Raw genomic sequence first — 22,360 nt, 5'->3', positions numbered from 1 at the left:
GTCTCTCTGAACCTCACTTTTCCCATCTGTAAAATGAAATGATACTTACTTCAAAATGCTCCCTCCTAACTGGAGCCCTCCTTTCTCTCAACCAATTCCGTAGTTTTTTATAGAAGCTTGTATATTGAGGTGAATCCCCCAGATATGTCCGTATTCCAACTTGTGAGGTGTGGGAGTGGTAGTCAGTAACTACTCTATATCTTTCCATGAAGTCATTTGTATAGCCATATTCATATTATCTATGTATTCTCATATTATTACTGTATAATTATCTATCATCACATTTATCTATTTATTTTACCATATTATCTGTTTAAAGAAGACACAAGCATGTAAATGAACTTATAGAAAATATAAGCACATATACTACCTTTTACTTATTTACATGCTTATAGAAAATAAATAATGTCTATTTTTTGAAAAGTATTGCATAGAAATCATGAGATTTACTTTCATTCATGCAGGACTTACAGAGCATGTCTGTGGAGATCAATGACTTAGTCTGTTATTTCTACTAAGGTTTTGATATAGTTTTTTGAATATTGACACAAAATAATTAAATTTAACTTCTGAGATTTATTACAAATGAGAATTAGTAAACCCTGGAACAAAAAACAAACACCAATAAAATATTTAAGAATAAATTGGTATATGTTTGGATAAATGTGTCCTGAACTATCTTAATATATATTTAAAAGACCTTTGTGAAAATTAATCACATTCTAACATTTTAAGAGCCTGACCAAAAACTATGTGATAGTATTATCTGACATCTCAGATTCATAAGAAATTGCAATTATATATGCTGAGCGAGAGTTTGATGCAAGTGGAGGCTTTATGAGTTTATAGATATTTTTGAATACTTTAATCATGGAGTAACTTTATTTTACTATAAATTATCCAGATCAATTTGATTTTTAAAAATCGTCTCATCTTTCTTTCAACCTCTATGATATCCATATTAGAAATAAAAACTCTTGGGATTTCAAGGGATTTAAAACCGCAAATGTCTATTTGCTACATCAAACAATTCTACACTAGTCCTGTGATACTGTTATTAACCATTTTTAAACATCTTCAGGGACAGAGAACTCACCAGTTTTAGTACACCACTTTTTAGGCCTACTCTAAGAGCAGGAGTAATGTATTTTAAGGTATTCATCTTTGGGCCAGGTCTCAGGGTAATTAATCAATTTTTATTTTTGCCATGGACATACATACAGATTACAAGTTCTAGAATGTTAGACTAGCTTTAAAACTCTAATAAGTTTCCTCTTCATGTTGTGAAAAAAGGAAATATATGTGCAAGAATGAACAAATGATTGAGGATAGGAATAATTGATATTTTCCCTGATATCTCCTTTTTCTTCATTGAGATAAACTTGAAGGGACCTCTGAAGAGTGAAGAATCGACCTTTGCGTCATTGAGCTGGTGTTTGGGGAATGGGGGATGTATTAGGGCATTCCTGTATTGCTATAAGGAAATATCTGAGACTGGGTGATTTATAAAGGAAGAGGTTTACTTGGCTCATGGTCCTGCAGGCTATATGAGCATGGCGCTGGCATCTGCTGGCTTCTCAGAAGGACTCAGGGAGCCTTTACTTGTAGCAGAAAGCAAAGTGACAGCAGACAGGCAGGAACAAGACAGAGAGAGTAGTGGGAAGGGGAGTACCAGAATTTATAACACCCACATCTTGGGAGTACTCACTCCCTATCAAGAGGACAGCACAAAGCCGAGAGAAATCCACCCCCATGACCCAAACACCTCCGCCAGGCTCCACTGCCAATATCGGAGATCACAATTCAACACGATATTTAAGAGACAACAACCATTCAAACCACACCAGAGAAGCCTTTTGGTAAGTGGAGACTCTTTTTCCTCTGTGTCAGCAGTCTCCAAGTGTCGAGGCAGGCCTCCAGACCCCTTAGATTCTCTTGCTTTCACACTTGTGTTTCACGACACTTCTAAAATACAAGTCACGAGCTTCAAAGCATTCCACCTGATTCCAGAAGTCTGTGAACGTCCCACCTCAAGCATACATAATTTTACATTCTAGGTCGAGCACACGCAGTTTTCTGTTTCCCTCAGGAGGACCACAGTTGCTTGAAATTTCACTATGAAATTAGCTGCTCTGAAGATAGGAGCTCTATTGGCACAGCATTCTTACGGGCTCCATCCTGAATATCTGCTGCATTCACACATATATGAATATTTACCAACACTTTGCCAATGTAAGAACACATAATGGTAACGTGAATGTCAAGACATTCAGGATTAGAAAAACTTGCGGTCTCCAATGTGCTTGGCGATCACAGAATACATGCCACATGATTATTTCAAGTGTATGATCCCATAAACCTAATTCACAGAGAGAGAGGCATCGAGAGACATTCTACGAAGCTAGAAGTTACTTTCCTTTGAAAAACTGTATTACACAGTTTAAAGTATGATTCAGGTTAATATAAGTAAATGTCATTTTTACATTTCTCCCATTATATCATTCTTGCAACAAAAGTTTTATGATGTTTTCTTGGTTAGATTAGAACAATTACAACTCTAAGTGTCTAGAAATAGTCTCAGTGCATGTGTATGCAGCAAGAAACATGCTTCATTTTCTGGGTCAGTGAGATAGTTCTATCTCTTCCAAATGGCCTCAGAAGTCAACAGACCAAATGAGGGTGACTTGAAAATCATGCTGGGGGCTCCTCTCACACTCCTGAAAGCACACTCATCTGGAGTTTTTAGTGTCTCACAATGCCCTAATTTGAGACAGATCACCAGACCATAGTTTGGTTTGTTCTGCTTTTTCAAGCTTGATAGTGAAATAGGAGCAGTAGCTGTAAAATGAATTTAAAATAGGCTGAGCAGAGTTCCACACACCTGTAATCTCAGCACTTTTGGAGGCCTGAGGTCAGGCATTTGAGAGCAGCCAGGCCAACATGGTGCAACCCTGCCTCTACGAAAAGCCGGGTGTGAGGGTGCATGCCTGTAATCCCAGCTTGGAGAGGCTGAGGCAGGAGAATCTCTTGAACCAAGGAGGCCGAAGTTTAAGCCATTACAAATATAATAGCCAGAAGAAGATTGATCTATTGTGTAATTAAAGAAAAACAGCAGAAAACATTAAATAATTTCTATTAAAATGTATTAAAATCTTTCATGAACAGAAGTAATACAAACCTGATACTGGATGCATAAAATCTGAAACTGTTAATAAGGGGTGACTAGGTATTATCTGATCATTTAAAACTGGAATAGAAATATAACTTCCTTAATCTGCTTTTTCTGTGATAGGTTGCTAGGATTATGGTAACTGTTTCACAACCTAGACAGCTTAAGGAACAGATACAAGAGGACATCAAAAAGTGTGTGCAAAAATGGAATTAAAAGATAACAGTAAAACTATTTGCACTGGGCCGGGTGCAGTGGCTCGGGCCTGTAACCCCAGCACTTTGGGAGGCTGAGGCGGATGGATCACAATGTCAGGAGTTCAATACCATCCTGGCTAACATGCGGAAACCCCATCTTTACTAAAAATACAAAAAGTTAGCCAGGCACGGTGGCACGTGCCTATAGTCCCAGCTACTCAGGAGGCTAAGGCAGGAGAATCACTTGAACCCAGGAGGTAAAAGTTGCAGTGAGCTGAGATCCTGCCACTGCACTCCAGCCTGGGCAACAGTGCGAAACTGTCAAAAAAAAAAAAAAATCAGCTCTGTTTCTCAAAATAAGTTCCATTAAGTTTAACAAACTTTTATAAATGATGACACCAGTCATTTGTTCCATCCACAAAGACCTGAGGGTCCTAGAAAGAGAACCATGTCAATGCACTCTTTTTGACGTTACTAGTTGAAGAAAAGTTAGTGTCTTTTTTACTAATTAAAAAAGAAAAAAAGAAGTCGGAGCCGAATCGGGGCTGGAAGGTGGATGCCTAATGATTTCCCTTGAAACCCTCACCAAATTGTCCTTGTTTGACAAGATGCATGAATAGGAGTGCTGCCATGATGGAGAAGGACTTCTCTGGTGAAGGTTTCCTTGGTATGATTGTTTTGCTAAAGCTTTGGCTAACTTTCTCAGATCACTCTCATCGTAGGAAGATATCATGATTTGACCCTCTAGAAAGTGAACAATCGAAATGCCGTGCGCATCCTGAAAGACGGATGTCATGCTCTTGACTGGTCCCGTCTGACATTGACTGGACCACTTCCACCTCTTTTCAGCCATCGCTTCGATTGTGCTTTGCCTTCAGGTTTGAAATACCGACACCGCTGTTCTAATTCTTCCAGTAAATGCTTCAGCGTCTTAAGCTCACCTGTTTACGATTTCCACTGAAAGTTCAGCTCTTATCTGTTCCTGATCTGGACACAAAGGTCTTGGCATCCACTGAATGGAAAGTTTGCTTACCTTTAAATTTTTCCATCAGATTTTAGTAAGCTGAACCTATTGAGATGTCGGCTATTGTTTCTGCTTTCAGTCACTGGTCTTCTTCCATTAAGGCATGAACAAGATAAATATTTGCTGCTCAAATATAGTATAGTCTACTCTGCAGGCTTCATCATAAACATTGTGTCATCCCATCTTGAAATGAGTTATCCACTTATAAGCTGCTGATTTCTGTCGGGCATTGTCCCCATAAAGCATCAATGATGTCACCATTCTTTCACCCAAATTTCAACATAAATTTGAGGTTTGTTTTGCTTCAGATGTAGCAGAATTTATACTGATTTGATGGAGCCATTTTCAAACTGAAGAAAGCATCATCCTTCTTAATGCCTAAAACTAGATTTTGTCCAGACATATTATCATAACTTAGTGCAAGTTACTTTGGTGCCAAAAATCGAGTCTATGAATGGATTAAAAAACTATTTTTTAGAGGCAAATATTTTGTCACCCAGGCTGCAGTGTCCTACCATGATCATAGTTTAATGTAACCTCAAAGTCCTAGGTTCTGGTCTTATACCGGACTGAGCATAGAAAGGCAACACCAGGACAAAAGTATGCCAAATTGCAGGGTTTATTGCCGGCAACCACGGAGGACTCACGTCTCTCCAACCCGTGGCCCCGAATGAAGGGTGACAAGATTCCTTTATACCCGTAAAACCACCTTGGGAGTGGGGGGTGAAGGGATTCAGACATTCTGAGGGCTACTGGATTCTGTAAATCACCTCCTGGGCAGAGACGAGGGTGAGGGGCGGCTCCGGACATTCCAAGGGCCAGGGGACTTTTGTCATTCCGATTGTTACTTCAGTGGTTTACAGAAGTCAAGACAAACATTAGTTCATGCACTATCTGGGTAGGGGTACAGATTTTAGTTACTTGTTACAGGTTGCAGGAGGCAGGATGGAGTCATCTTGGGCTGCTTATTCTGGTTATTTCCGGTAAGCAAAGGCCAGCAACTCTGGCAGTTACTGATAAGGGAAGGTAAGCAGCTTTACCTCTTTGCATTCTGCAAAGTAAGCTAGCAGTCTTATTTACAGAAGCCAAGGCCCGCAGTTAGTGGGGCAGCCTTTACAACTTATTTCTGAAAAACAGCTTTGGGTCTTTTATAAAATGGCATTGCTCAGGTTCCAGCTATGGCACACTGGTAGTCCTCCTATCTCAGCCTCCTGAGTAGCCAGGACTAAAGGTACACTCCACTCCCAGCTACTGTTTTGTTTTTTTTTTTAATTTTTTTTATTTTTATGTTGGGGATACTTGGTCTTGTCATGTTGCCCAGGCTGGTGTTGAATCCTTGGCCTCAAGTGATCCTCCCAACTCAGCTTCCCAAAGTGTTGGCATTACAGGTGTGAGCCGCCATGCTTGGTCCCATAGGTTTTTCATAATACACATTTCCCATGAGCTTTTTGAAGACCCTTTGTATTTATTGTCTAAAAGTTTTGTAGGCAAGAAGTCTGAGATCAAGTTGTTGGCAGGCTTGGTTTTTTCTGAGAGCTATGAATGAAAGGTTCGTTCTGGGACTCTTTCCTTGGCTTATATATATGCTCATCTTCTCCCTGTGTCTCTTCACATCTTCTTTCCTCCATTTGTGTCTTTCTCTGTACCCAAATTTCTCCTATTTATAAAGACATCATTCACATTGAATTAGGGTCCACACATACATCTTTATGTTAACTTGATTAGTTTCACAAACATCTTATTTCCATATAAGGTCAGATTCTAAGGTACCAGGAATTAGGACTTCAACATCTGCATTATAGTGGGGAGGGAAACTGTCAACCCATAAAATAGTCTATGTTTAAGAGTACAACCCCCCAATCAAAGCTCCTTATCTGATAACTATAGAGCTTTCTTGACTTGTCAAATAAAACTGAGAACTCTCTTCATATTTGACTTTCAATTTCTCCTCATATAATTTTAAACTCAATTCCCCGAAGGACAAACATGCTTTTATATATCTTTGCATTTCCAAAAGTTCATTTACTTGTCCCAAATTTTTTCCTTGCTTGACACCTTCATAAATCTCTCTGTATCCTACTTTCCTCAGTCAGACTATTAATTCTCCACTGAAGCCTTTCTCTAACACCTAGTCAGCCTTAATGATAAATTCTCCAGATTACAAGGTCTCTCTCTTCTTCGTAATGAGTTTATGCTCTTCGAAATGAATAACTCTATCCCTATTTAGATATTTCCAGAGCCCACAACAAGAATAAGGTACAGAATGCACAGTAACCACTAAATATGTCTTAAAAGAACAAATAAAAAGAGAATAAAGTAATTAGAGCATTAAAAATAAAGACAGTGGTGCTGCTGCTTATGATGCTAGCAATAACTCATATTTCTTGAGTACTTTCCACATGCCAGGTATGTGCTAATTGGTTTACAAATTCCCTTATCACTTTACAAATAAAATATGTTATAATTTGGCTAAATATCTTGCCGCAGCTTACAAAGTCATTAGAATAAGATACTAGAAGAGAGTGACATCTGCATGGTGGCCACCAAGGTAACATCAAAATTCCTGGGGAGCATGGGAGCCCAGTTTTAATACCACACAGAGAGGAGCACAGTACTCTTCCTCTGTCACACAGTATCTCCTACTAGATCCAATCATACATAGCAGAAGTGGCCCTCATCACTGCCAGATACCAATGGTAACTGTTAGAGGAGGATCTTCTAGTCCTTACAGGCCCTGAGTTCAGTGTGAACATTGCTGGAAGTCTAAACAGTTGTAATCACATTCCTAGAGCAGGAGTCCTCATGGCATCTGCGACCCCTGTGACCTAAGCAGCTATGGCACAGAACTCTCTTGAAACTGATCCCACATCTGAGTATGTCCTACTTTGGGGAGCAACAGTCACCAAACTCCTTTATTCATAAGATCTTGTCTTTGGTCCATGAAATTCACATAGATGCCTGTAACACCAATACCATAGCTTCCCAGAGCCTGTGTCCAAAGGAATCACTGGGATTTGAATGTTCAAACAGAAGAGGCATCAAACCAACCAGAGAAAGAGGTGGGCCTGCACTGCAGAGAGGTCCTGCATAGCTGCTGAGTCAATGTGCACCCATTTCTGGCCCAACAGCCTGCCTGGATACTGCAGCAGAATCTGGCATAGCAGCAAAACTTCATGTACCTGTCCCCACAAACAGCCAGCCCAGAAGCATTCCTTCCCCATAAGCTGGCCTTACGTCATCAGAGAAAATTGGGGGTAGCCCCTGGACCACATGCACCTGCCCTAGCTTGACAGCTGCCTAGAGGTGAACCCATTTCTTTAGAGAGAACCCTTGCTCAGCTTTTTAACACATGCACACCCACCCCTACCCCTTACAGCCAGCCTGGCAGTGGCCCTGCAAATTCAGAAGAGCCTGCCACAAAATCTGTTAAACTGATATGCCTGAAGCATCTGCACAAAGAACATGCTACTGAATTTACCCAGAACCAAAGCCAATGCTACATTCTCAACCAACATTCTAGGATCCATTTACAGTAGAAAGCCTTTTCCTATGAACGTTACTCTATAAATCGGAAAATGCAATTGTTCTACTAGATGCACAGATATCAATGTAGGGACACAATAAATATAGAAAAGCAAGAAAATATGACAACCCCAAAAGAACACAGTTCTTTGTCTCTAGCAACAGATCCTAAATGGAAAGATATTTATAAATGCCTGAAAAACAATTCCAAATAATGATTTCAAGGAAAAGATATAAGAGGACCTAGATAAACAATTCAATGAAGTCAGGAAAAAAATTGTGATATGAATGAAATATGGAATAAAGAGATAGATATTATAAAAAACAGAATTGTTGGAGTTGAAGAATTTAATAAATGAAATAAAAGTACAATTGAGAGCTTTGACAAACAGACTATATCAAGCAGAAGAAAAAATCTCTGAGCTGAAGGATAGGTATTTTGAAATAACCCAATCAAAAAAGTATAAAAAAGGAAACAAGAATGAAAAGGAGCAAAGAAAGCCTATGTGACATAAGGGACTTCATTAAGGAAACAAATATTCACATTATACAAATGCCATAGAAAAAGAAAAGAGCCACAGTATAAAAATATATTTAACAAAATAATAGCTGAAAAGTTCCCAAGTCTTAGGAGAGATATGGACATTCATTTCTAAGGACCTCAAAAGTTTTTAATGATTTTTAACCCAAAAACATTATTTTCAAAGCGCATTATAACCAAAATGTCAAAAGTTAAAGACAGAGAGTTCTAAAAGCTACAAGAGATAAATGTCAAATTACATATAGGAGAATTTCCATTAGATTATTAGCAGATCTCTCTGCAGAATCCCTGCATGCCAGAAAAAAATTGGTGACATACTAAAAATACTGAAAGATAAAGAAGAAGAAAGCAAACAGACAAAAATGAATAAATCCTCTTAGCCAAGAATATTATATCCAGCAAAGCTATTTTTCAGAAAGAGATAAACACCTTTTAAAATAAGCAAAAACTGAGGGAATCCATCACAACTAAGATGATCTCATCAGAAATGTTTAAAGAAATGCTACAAAAACCCAAAAAGACGGTAATTAATATCACAAAAATACAAACTTGGCATTATAGGTAAATGCATAACCATACTCAGAATTCCCTAGTGCTGTAATATTGCAACATAAATCCTTTCATATTATAGTATGTTGGTTTAAAGTGAAAAAGATCAAACACACCAACAGGGGCAATTAATGACTAAGGAACACACAGAACATAAATATGCAAATTAAAGTAACCAAAATGCAAATGAGAAGGGAGAGAGAAAAAGTCTATGGCATTTTTATGTGGCCAGTGTTAAGTTGTTATCAGCTTAAAATAGGCTATTACACTTACAAGACTTTTTATGTGAACCTTATGGTAAACACTCACACAATTATGCTAAATGTACAAATGAGAAAAAGAAAAGAAACAAAATTTAGCATTACAGAAAACCACCAAACCAAAGAGGTAAACAACGAGAGAAGGAGAAAGGAAGAAAGTATCTACAAAACAATAACAACAACAAAAACAGTTAACAAACTTGCAGGAGTAATTGTTTGCCTACAAATAATAACATTGAATGCAAGTGGATCAAATTTTCCAATTTATATTTAGAGTAGCTGAAAAGTTAAAAAACAAAACCACACTATATGTTGCCTATAAAAGATGCACTTCACCATTAAACACAGGCAGACTGAAAGTGAAGGGATGAAAAAATATATTTCACACAAATGGAGACCAAAGCCAAGCAGAGATACCCATACTTATATCAGATAAAATTATACTTTAAGTGAAAAACTCACAAAAGACGAACAATATTATTATAAAATAATAAAATATTTAATTCAACAAGAATGTATAACAATTTTGCCAGTATGCACCCAAAAAAGGTCTAGCAAATATTACTAGACATAAAGGGAAGATAAATAAAAATATAGTAATAGTAGGAGACTTCAGCTTCACATTTTCAACAATAGGCTGATACTTTCGGGAAGAATATTAATAAAGAAACAACAGACTCAAGTTATACCATAGATCAAATTAATGTAACACATATTTGCAGAACATTTTATCTACAGCTGCAGAATTCACAAGTTTCCTTAACTGCCTATGGAACATCCTCCTGGATAGATTGCCTATTAGGCCACAAAGCAAGTCTAAACAGATTTAAGAAGACGGAGGTAATATCAAGTATCTTTTCTGACCACAGAATTATAAAACCAGAAATTAACAAAGAAGGCTTCAGAAACCTTAGACATACATGAAAATCAAATGGCATGCTCCACATTAACCAATGGATCATTGAGAAAATTAAAACAAATTTTAAAAGTTCTTGAAACAAATGAAAATAAAAACATCCTACTGAACTGTATAGAACATAGCAAAAGCAGTTCTATAAGAAAAGTTCATAGCAATAAGCAACTACAGCAAAAGAGGAAAAATATTTATAATCCACAACCTAACCATACCTAGCCATATAACTCCAGGGACTAGAAAAAGGTAGAATAAGCTAAGCCCACCATTAGTAGGAGGAAGCAAATAAAGCTCAGACCTAAATAAACAAAACAGAGACTAAAACAATTTATAACATCAACTAAACAAAAACTTTTTTGAAAAAATAAACAAAATTAACAAACTTTTGGTTAAATTAACTGAGAAAAAAAGAGAAAATACCCCAATAAATAAAATCAGAGATGAAAAATGAAGCATTATTATTAAGATCACAGATACAAAAGATTATTACAGGCTCTTTTTAACTATATCAACAAATTCAAGAACATAGAACAAAGGAATAAATTCCTGAACACATGCAACCTACCAGGATTACATTACAAAGAAACAGAATAGCTGTACAAACCAATAACCAGTGAGAAAATTACATTAGTATAAAGTCTTTCATCAAAGAAAAGCCCAGGTCCTGATGCTTAACTGCTGAATTCTATCAAATATGTAAAAAACAACTAATAAGAATCCTCCTTAAACTAGTTCAAAAAGTTCAAGAAGAGGAAATACTTCCAAATTCATTTTTTGATGCAAGCTTTATCCTGACTTCAAAACCAGATAAGGACACAATAAAAAATAAAAAGAGAAAACTACAGGCCAATATCCCTGGTTAATACAGATGTAAAAATTCTTAAACAAAATACTAGCAAACTAAATTTAGATTTAAAAGATTATTCACCATGATCAAATGGGATTTATCCCAGGAATGCCATGATGGTTCAGCATACATAAAATATTAAAAGTAATAAGCACTGGGTGCGGTGGCTCAAGCCTGTAATCCCAGCCCTTTGGGAGGCCGAGGCGGGTGGATCACGAGGTCAACAGATCGAGACCGTCCTGGTCAACATGGTGAAACCCCGTCTCTACTAAAAATACAAAAAATTAGCTGGGCACGGTGGAGCATGCCTGTAATCCCAGCTACTCAGGAGGCTGAGGCAGGAGAATTGCCTGAACCCAGGAGGCGGAGGTTGTGGTGAGCTGAGATTGCACCATTGCACTCCAGCCTGGGTAACAAGAGCAAAACTCTGTCTCAAAAATAATAATAATAAATAAATAAAAATAAAAGTAATAACCAAGTGAGTTACAGCCACGCTCTGAGTTTTAATTTAGGAGTTCTTTATTAATTAACCAGCAACGGAGAGATGGTTAATGTTCAAAATTCTTTCGGCCCTGAGGAAGGGGCTTGATTTCCCTTTATACCTTGATTTAGGTAGGGGAGGGGAAGCTTAGCTGAAGCAGAATTTTACAGAAGCAGAACAAGCAAGTTAGATAAGGAAGCTGGTAACCAGGGGGCAGGAGGTTCCCAGGATTGTTGGTTGTTAAGGGTATTTCCATACAGTCACCAAGGGGTGTTCAAAGACAGTCATTCACAATAGCAGGTGATGTAGTTACATTGGTTATATGGTAGGATATGTACAGAGTCAAAGAGACAATAAGCACAGCATCAGTGTGGCCCAGTTATGCACCCGAGGGAGACAAGGCAGTGAGGGAGAAGCCAAGCTGGAGCCTACCACCAAGATGGAGTCACTTAGGCTAGCACAAGTTAGGCTATCACAGTAACACACCATAATTCCAGAGAAAAACACAAAACCATACAATTATTTCAATAAACAAAAAAAACCATTTAACAAAATTCAACATTTCTTCATGACAAAAACTCTGTACAAATGAGTTACAGAAGAAATATACCGCAACACAATATAACCCATATAGGACGAACTCCTGCTACTATCATATTGAAAGGGGAAAAGCTGGAAACTTTTCCTCTAAGATCAGGAACAAGACGGGGATGCTCAACTTCGCCACTCCTACTGTACCTAGTGCTGGAAGTTCCAGCCGGCGGAAGACAAATAAATAAAAGACATCCAAATTGGAAAGGAAAAAATCACAGAGATTCTGTTTATATATGACATAATATAAAATGTAGAAAAACCTAAAAAATCTCCAAAAAAACCAGTTGAAACTAATAATCAAAGTCAGTACAGTCGTAGGAAACAATGTTCACATACAAAAATCAGACTATGCTATACATAGTCATTCATAGCAAACTATCTGAAAAGAAATCAAGAAAACAATTTCATTTATAATAGCTACCCCCCAAAATAAAATCCCTTAAAATAAACTTAGCCAAAGAGGAGAAATGTCTCTATACTAAAACTATACAATATTCTTAAAAGAAATTAAAGAAAACAAAAACAAATGGGGGCAAAGGCCCATGCTCATTTATTAGAATAATTGATGTTATTAAAATGGCCATACTTCCCAAAGCAATCATTGATTTAATTTAGTCTCTATCAAAACACCAATAATATTCTTCACAGAAGTAGAAAAAAATCCTAAAATTCATATAGAACTGAAAAAGACCCTAAGTAGCCAAAAAATCTTGAGCAATAAAAACAAAGCTGTAGACATCACATTACCTGACTTCAAAGTAAGGCTGTAGAAACTAACAGAGTATGACATTGGCAGAAAATGAGACACAGAGACAAACAAAACAGAATGAGGAGCCCCAATTAAAGTTAAGCACCTATAGCCAGTAGATTTTCAACAAAGGCACAACGTACTTTGGGATCAATTCGGTCTCCATAACAAATGAAACTGGAAAAATTGAATAGCCACACACAGTAGAATGAAATTAGATGCCTACAACTTACCAGATACAAAGGTGAACTTAAAATGGATTAAATACTTAAATGTAAAATCTAACACTATAAAACTACTAGAAGAAAATATAGAGGAAATGCTGTGTGACATTGGGCTACAAAAGGGTTTTAAAAATAAGACGTAATGAGTAAGAAAACAAAAGCAAAAATGGGCAGATGGCCTTACAGAAAACTGAAAAGCTTTGCACAGCAAACGAAACAGATAGCAAAGTGAACTAGTAACCTAAATCATGGGAAAAATTAGTTTCAGAGTGTGCATCTGTCAAGGTGTTAATATTCAGAATATATAAAGAATTTAAACTCAAACTCAGAATATATAAAGAATTTAAACTCAAAACAACAACAAAATGGCTTACATAACTGGCAAAAGGCCTTGTGTTAACCCATTTGCATTGCCATAAAACAATACCTGATATGGGGTAATTTATAAAAAAAAGTGTTTTTTTCAAACTCACAGTTCTGCAGGTTGTATACTAAGCAGAGTGCCAGCAGCTGCTTCTGCTGAGGGCCTCAGGGTGCTTACAACCTTGGTAGAAGGTGAAGGAAGAGCCCACAAGTCACATGACAAGGCTGAGAACAAGAGAGAGGGAGTGGGGACGTGCCACACTCTTTTAATCAAACAGATCTTGAGTGAAGTCCTTACCACCCATTACTGTGGGGAAGGCACCAAGCCACTCAGAAGGGATTCACCCTTATAACCCAAACACCTCCGACCAGGCCCTTCCTCCAGCACTGAGAGTCACATTTCAATGTGAGATTTTGGAGGAGACAAAACACCGAACTATATCACATCGTAAAAGACATTTCACAGTAGAAGAAACACAAATAGCTAACAGGTACATTAAAAAGTGCTCATCAGTAATAACAGGGAAAATGCAAAGAAAACCATGAGATACACCATCGATCCAACTAGAATGTCTATTAGCAAAAACACAACAGAAAACAAGTGCTGGCAATGATGTGGAGAGAGGGGAATCTTATACACCTTTGTTGGGACTGTAAATCCTAACAGCCACTATTAAAAACAGTATGGAGATTCCTTTTAACATTAAAAATAGAGGTTGCAGGCAGTGGCTGATGCCTGTAATCCCAGCACTTTGGGAGGCCGAGGATGGCAGATCACCTGAGGTCAGGAGTTCGAGACCAGCTTGACCAACATGGGGAAGCTCCTTCTCTACTAAAAATACAGAATTAGCTGGGCATGGTGGCATGCACTGGTAATCACAGCCACTGGAGAGGCTGAGGCAGGAGAATCACTTGAACACCAGAGGCAGAGGTTGCAGTAAGCCAAGATTGGACCATTGCACTCAAGACTGGGCAACAAGAGTGAAACTCCTTCTCAAAAAGTAAATAAATAAATAAATAAATGAAAATAAAATAGAACTACCATATGATCCAGCAGTCCTACCAGTGGGTATATATCAAAGGGAAAAGAATTTGGTATGTCAAAGAGATCTCCTCTCCCATGTTTACTGTAGCATATTTCCAAAAGCCAATTATGGAATCAACCCATATATATAACCATGGGTGAATGAAGAAAGAAAATATGGTGTATGTGTGTGCATTCGATGTATACACACATTTATATATATTTATACAGACATATTATGCACACACACATATATACGCAATGGAGTAATATTCAGCTGCAGAAAAGAATGAGATCTTATCATTTACAACAACCTGGATGGACCTGAAGAACATTATGTTAAGTGAAACGAGCCAGACAAAGAAGAACCACGTTATCTCATTCTATGTAGAATTTAATTCCATGTAGAATCTATTATCACACGATCTCATTCCACGTACCATCTAAAAAAAATAGTTGATCTCACAGAAGCAGGGAGTAGAACAGTGGTTACCAGAGACAGGTGAGGGGAGCAGGGAGGCAAGAATGGAGAGAGGGTGGTGAATGGATGCAAAGTGATAATTAGAAGGAATAAATTCTGTCACTTCACAGTGCAGCGACAGTAGTTACCAGTAAGGTATTATACATTACAGAATGGAAACAACAGAATATTCTCACCACAAGGAAATGATCCATGCATGAGGCGATGGATACACTTGATACCTTGATTTGATCATTATCCAGTGTACATATGTATTAAAATATTACATCATAACCCAAAATATGTACAAGGTTTTGATAATAAATAAAAATCAGTAGATATGTCAGAATTGGAGCCATGAGCATGAAACTGAGAGACTATATTCTCAATCGATGCGAATTTTTAACTTCTAGAGAATAAAATCCGTGTAAGACCTTTTTGTCAGATGGTGCAATTTATTTTGCAGAACTCGCCTTCATCCCTGTACCTTTTTTGAAAACTCAAAGATTACTAAGAGAGCTTTGAAGTTTCATCCTTAAGGTTTTTTTCTATAGCCTGAGATTTGTAATTAACATTTAATCTCCTTGGTAATTTTTAAGGATTTTTCTTCTCCCTCAGTCTCAAGTTTCTCATGAACTATGACAAGACTAAAAGAAACTGACTGAGAATAGAAAATAGAAATAAACGTGACTGGTGCTGTAGCTTACACCTGTAATCCCAGCACTTTGGGAGGCGGAGTCCTGTGGATCACTTGAGGTCAGGTGCTTGAGGCCAGCCTGGCCAACTTGGGGAAAACCTGTCTCTACTAAAAATACAAAAATTAGACAGGTGTGGTGGTGCATGCCTGTAGTCCCAGCTACTTGGGAGGCTGAGGCAGGAGAATCACTTGACCCCAGGAGGCAAAGGTTGCAGTCATCTGAGATTGTGCCACTGCACTCCAGCCTGGGCAATAAAGCCAGACTCCTAAAGAAAAAAGAAAGAAAGAAAGAAACAAAGGACACGCTGCTGAATATTTCCCTTGTGCAAGACTTCTGCTGCTGGAGGCTTGATAATCCTTTATTCTCACTTTTTTGAATTTTGCTCTAAACATTTTTGTCACCTTCTGGTAATTTTTCTTAAATGCACTTCAATCTGAATTCCAGCCTCTCTGAAAGTGATTCTGTTTGCTGTCGCTTATTAAATGTCCTTTTTAACTGACCCTTTAAAATCTGAGCTCATCTTAGAGAACAATCTCTTTATCTAAAATTAGTCCTTAGAAACTCCTAGTTTTATTTCTTATCAAAGTCATTTGTAATTATAATGTCAGACTTTCAGAATGAAACATAAGCATTTGTCACATTTAGCTGTGACTGCTATTCTTATCACTGAACTGGTTTCCTTGCCTCCAATAAGTTTCTCTCTAATTTATAAATTATGTCAAGTTTCTAAGGTTTTGAACTAAATTTTAAAGGATATGATCACACTTTCCAACCATCACTGTCATCATGCACGTTAGTTTACTAGTGCTACCATAACAAAGTGGAACTGAGTAGGTGGCTTAAAAACACAGACACTAAAGCCCTTATGTTTCTAGAGACTAGAGGTCCAAAATGAAGATGCTGGCCGCGTCGTTTCCTTCTGCAGCTTGTGAGCAAGAATCTGCTGTGTGCCCCTCTCATCGCTTCTGGTGGTTTGCTGGCAGTTCTAAGTGTTCTGACTAGTAAAAGCATCACTCTGAGCTCTGTGTTCATCTTGACAACAAGCTCTCCTTGTCTGCATATTTATGTCTAAATGTCTCCTTTTTATGAGAACATCAGTTCTATTGAATTAGTGTCACCTTACTCCAGTATGACTTCAACTTCACTAATGACACTGCGATGATCCTAGTTCCTCAAAAATGTCACATTCTGAAGCACTGAGGGCTAGAAGTTCAACATCAGAATTTAGGAGGTGGGGGAAGACGATGTAGTCTGTAACATCACATCACTTGACACAGCAAAACTATTAATGTTTTCCATTACCTTGTAGGACAGGTAAACCCGACCTTACCTCTAAGACCTATCACAACCTGGCTAGAAACAGTGTTATGATTACTGCCTCTTGCATCAGCCCTCGTCCTCAAATACTTGTCTGTTCACCAAGCACAAAGCTTGCTGTCTGCATTCCGCCACGGCCTTGTTGCTCTATACTTTGCCTGCTGGTATGTACATCATTAGGGTTTTCTCTTCACTGACATGGCATTTAAATATGTTCCATGTGTCTTTTTATTCATATCTTTCCATTTTGCCATACATTGTGAGTATAAAAAAACAGTGGCCAAGACTTTCATGTCTTTGTAACACCTACAGGGCCCAGAAAAGTGTATACCATATAGCAGGTGTCCGTATATTGTTTTCTTTAAGAGATGGAAAATAAAGAATAAAAACTGAAAGACTAATCATTAAATTAAGTGAATCGACAATAAAATGTTTAAAAATTTAGCATTTTAATTTAAAATTAACATATTTAATGTTAAAATATTTTAACTATACATATATATTTTATTGTACTTTAGGTTCTGGGGTACATGTGCAGATCATGCAGGACTGTTGCATAGGTACATACATGGCAATGTGGTTTGCTGCCTTCATCGCCCTGTCACCTATATCTGGCATTTCTCCCCATGTTATCCCTCCCTAACCACCTGACTCCCACTGTCCCTCCCTTAATCCCTCCAACAGACCCCAGTGTGTGATGCTCCTCTCCCTGTGTCCATATGTTCTCATTGCTCAACACCTGCCTATGAGTAAGAACATGTGGTGTTTGATTTTCTGTTCTTGTGTCAGTTTGCTGAGAATGATGGTTTCCAGATTCATCCATGTCCCTACAAAAAACATAAACTCATAGTTTTTTTTATGGCTGCATAGTATTCCATGGTGTATATGTGCCACATTTTCCCTGTTCAGTCTATCGTCGATGGGCATTTGGGTCGGTTCCAGGTCTTTGCTATTGTAAACAGTGCTGCAATGAACATTCCTGTGCATGTGTCTTTATAATAAAATGATTTATAATACTTTGGATATATACCCAGTAATGGGATTGCTGGGTCAAATGGAATTTCTATTTCTAGGTCCTTGAGGAATCGCCACACTGTCTTCCACAATGGTTGAAATAAGTTACTCTCCCACCAACAGTGAAAAAGTGTTCTTATTTCTCCACATCCTCTCCAGCATCCGTTGTCTCCAGATTTTCTAATGATCGCCATTCTAACTGGTGTGAGATGGTATCTCAATGTGGTTTTGATTTGCATCTCTCTAATGACCAGTGATGATGAGCATTTTTTCATATGTTTGTTGGCCTCATATATGTCTTCTTTTGAAAAAGTGCCTGTTCACATCCTTTGCCCACTTTTGAATGTGTTTGTTTGTTTTTTTCTTGTAAATCTATTTTAGTTCTTTGTAGGTTCTGGATATTAACCCTTTGTCAGATGGGTAGACTGAAAAAAAAATTTTTCCCATTCTGTTGGTTGCCAGTTAACTCTAGTGATTGTTTCTTTTGCTGTACAGAAGCTCTTGGGTTTAATTAGATCCCGTTTGTCTATTTTGGCTTTTGTTGCTAATGCTTTTGGTGTTTTAGTCATGAAGTCCTTGCCTATGCCTAGGTCCTGAATGGTTTTGCTTACGTTGTCTTCTAGGGTTTTATGGTGTTAGGTCTTATGTTTAAGTCTTTAATCCATCTGGAGTTAATTTTAGTGGAAGGTTTCAGGAAGGGGTCCCGTTTCTACTTTCTGCACATGGCTAGCCAGTTTTCCCAACACCATTTATTAAACAGGGAATCCTTTCCTCACTGCTTGTTTTGGTCAGGTTTGTCAAAGATCAGATGGTTGTAGATGTGTGGCATTTCTTCTGAAGCCTCTATTCTGTTCCATTAGTCTATATCTCTGTTTTGTTACCAGGACCAAGTTGTTTTGATTACTGTAGTCTTGTAGTATAGTTTGAAGTCAGGTAACATGATGCATCCAGTTTTGTTATTTTTGCTTAGGATTGTCTTGGCAATGTGGGCTTTCCTTTGGTTCGTTTTGAAGTTTAAGATTTTTTTTCCAGTTTTGTGAAGAGGAAAAAAAAGTGTTTGTTCACATCCTTTGCCCACTTTTGAATGGGTTTGTTTGTTTTTTTCTTGTAAATCTATTTTAGTTCTTTGTAGATTCTGGATATTAACCCTTTGTCAGATGGGTAGACTGAAAAAAACCCTTTGTCAGATGGGTAGTTTGAAGGGGATAGCATTGAATGTATAAATTACCTTGGGCAGTATGGCCATTTTCATGATATTCATTCTTCCTAAACATTAGGATGGAATGTTTTTCCATCTGTTTGTGTCCTCTCTTATTTCCTTGAGCAGTGATTCATAGTTCTCCTTGAAGAGGTCCCTTACATCCATTGTTAGTTTTATTCCAAGGTATTTTATTCTCTTTGTAGCAATTGTGAATGGGAGTTTGCTCTTGATTTGGTTCTCTTTCAATCTGTTATTGGTGTATAGGAATGCTTGTGATTTCTCCACATTGATTTTGTATCCTGTGACTCTGCTGAAGTTGCTTATCAGTTTCAGGAGATTTTGGGCTGAGACAATGGGGTCTTCTAAATATACAATCATGTCATCTGCAAATAGAGACAATTTGACTTCCTTCTCTCCTAATTGAATACCCTTAATTTCCTTTTCTTGCCTGATTGCTCTGGCTAGAACTTCCAGTACTATATTGAATAGGAGTGGTGAGAGAGGGCATCCTTGCCTAGTGCCAGATTTCAAAGGGAATGTTTCCAGTTTTTGCCCATTCAGTGTGATATTGGCTGTAGGTGTGTCATAAATAGCTTTTATTATTTTGAGATACGTTCCATCTATAGCTAGTTTATTGAGAGTTTTTAGCATAAAGGGCTGTGGAATTTTGTCAAAGGCCTTCTGTGCCTCTATTGAGATGGTTTTTGTCTTTGGTCCTGTTTGTGTGGTGGATTACATTTACAGACTTGCTTATGTTGAACCAGCCTTGCATGAAGCCTACTTGATTGAGATGGATAAGCTTTTTGATGTGCTTTTGCAATTTGTTTGCCAGTATTTTATTGATGATTTCTGCATCTATGTTCATCATGGATATTGGTCCGAAGTTTTCTTCTTTTTGTTGAGTCTCTGCCAGGTTTTGGTATCAGGATGATGTTGGTCTCAAAAAATGATTTGGGAAGGATTCCCTCTTTTTGTATTGTTTGGAATTGTTTCAGAAGGAGTGGTACCAGCTCCTCTTTGTATGTCTGGTAGAATTCAGCTGTGAACCCATCTGGATCTGGGCTTTTTTTGGTTGGTAGGCTATTAATTGCTGCCTCAACTCCAGCCCTTGTTATTGGTCTATTCAGGGATTCAACTTCTTCCTGGTTTAGTCTTGAGAGCATGCAAGTGTCCAGGAATTTCTCCATTTCTTCCAGATTTGCTGGTTTGTGTGTATAGTGTTGCTTTTAGTAATTTTTGCTGGTAGTTTGTATTTCTATGGAATTGGTGGTGGTACCCCTTTATTGTTTTTTATTGCATCTATTTGATTCTTCTCTCTTTTTTGTTTTATTAATCTGGCTGGCGGCCTGTTTATTTTGTTGATCTTTTAAAAAAACAGCTCCAGGATTTATTGATTTTTTGAAGGGTTTTTTGTGTCTCTATCTCCTTCAGTTCTGCTCTGATCATAGTTATTTCTTGTCTTCTGCTGGGTTTTGAATCTTATTTTTCTTGCTCCTCTAGTTCTTTCAATTTTGATGACAGGGTGTTGCTTTTAGATCTTTCCTTGCTTCTGACATGGGCATTTATTGCTATAAATTTTCCTCTAAACACTGCTTTACATGGGTCCCAGATATTCTGGTACATTGTGTCTTGGTTCTTATTGGTTTCAAAGAACATCTTTATTCCTACCTTCATTATATTGTTTATTCCAGTCAACATTCAAGAGCCAGTTGTTCAGTTTCCATGAAGTCGTACAGTTCTGAGTTGGTTTCTTAATCATAAGTTCTAATTCAATTTCACTGTGGTCTGAGAGACTGCTTTGTATGATTTCTGTTCTTTTGCATTTGCTGAGGAGTGACTTACTTCAAATTATGTGGTCAATTTTAGAGTAGGTGTGATGTGGTGCTGAGAAGAATATATATTCTGTGGATTTGGGGTGGAGAGTTCTGCAGATGCCTATTAGGTTTGCTTGGTCCAGATCTGAGTTCAAGTCCTGGATATCCTTTTTAATTTTCTGTCTTGTTGATCTGTCTAATATTGGCAGTGAATTGTTAAAGTCTCCCACTATTATTGCGTGGGAGTCTAAGTCTCTTTGTAAGTCATTAAGAAGTTGCTTTATGTATCTGGGTGCTCCTGTATTGGGTCCATATATATTTAGGATCATTAGCTCCTCTTGTTGCATTGATCTTTGTACAATTCTGTAATGCCCTTCTTTGTCTCTTTTGTTCTTTGTTGCTTTAAAGCCTATTTTATTGAAGACTAGGATTGCAACTCCTGCCTTTTTTTTTTTTTTTTTTTTTGCTATTTGCTTGCTAAATCTTCCTCCATCCCTTTATTTTGAGCCTATGTGTGTCCTTGCATGTGAGATGGGTTTCCTGAATACAGAACATAGATGGGTTTTGAATTTTTATCCAACTTGCCAATCTGTGTCTTTTGATTGGGGTTAATCGTTTACATTTAAGGTTAATATTGTTATGTGTGAATTTAGTCCCACCATTCTGATGTTTTTCCTGTTAGTTGACACGGTTTCTTTATTGTGTTGTTGCTCTTTACTATTTGGTATGTTTTTGGAGTTGTTGGTACTGGTTGCTCCTTTCTATGTTTAGTGCTTCTTTCAGGAGCTCTTGTAAAGCAGGTGTGGTGGTGATGAAATCTCTCAGCAATCACTTTTCCATAAAGGATTTTATTTTTCCTTCACTTATGAAGTTTAATTTGGCTGGATATGAAATTCTAGGTTGAAAGTTATTTCCTTTAAGGATGGTGAATATTGGCCCCCACTGTCTTCTGGCTTTTGGGTTTCTACTGAGAGATCCATTGTGAGTCTGATGGGCTTCCCTTTTGCAGGTAACCTGACCTTTCTCTCTGGCTGCCCTTAGCATTTTTTCCTTGATTTCAACCCTGGTAAATCTGACAATATGTGCCTTGGGGTTTCTCTTCTTGAGGAATATCTTTGTGGTGTTCTGTGTATGGACTTGAATGTTGGCCTGCCTGGCTAGGTTGGGGAAGTTCTCCTGGGTAATATCCTGAGGAGTGTTTTCCAGCTTGGATTCATTCTCTCTGTCACATTCAGGTACACCTATCAAATGTAGATTAGGTCTTTTCACATAATCCTGTATTTCTTGGAGGCTTTGTTCATCTATTTTCACTCTTTTTTCTCTAATCTTGCCTTCTCATTTTATTTCATCGAGTTGATCTTCAATCTCTGATATCCTTTCTTCTGCTTGGTTGATTTGGC

General features: G+C 37.7%; 1 protein-coding gene across 7 annotated transcripts in view; it reads left to right on the top strand.

Annotated features, from left to right (window-relative positions):
• Window positions 1–22,360, top strand: part of SNTG1 (syntrophin gamma 1) — a 924,527-nt gene that overhangs the window by 336,097 nt on the left and 566,070 nt on the right. The window lies entirely within an intron of this gene.

This window comes from Callithrix jacchus, chromosome 16, assembly GCF_049354715.1.
Source record: "Callithrix jacchus isolate 240 chromosome 16, calJac240_pri, whole genome shotgun sequence".
In the NCBI taxonomy this organism is placed as follows: Eukaryota; Metazoa; Chordata; class Mammalia; order Primates; family Cebidae; genus Callithrix; species Callithrix jacchus.
This window is presented reverse-complemented; position numbering and strand designations above follow the sequence as displayed.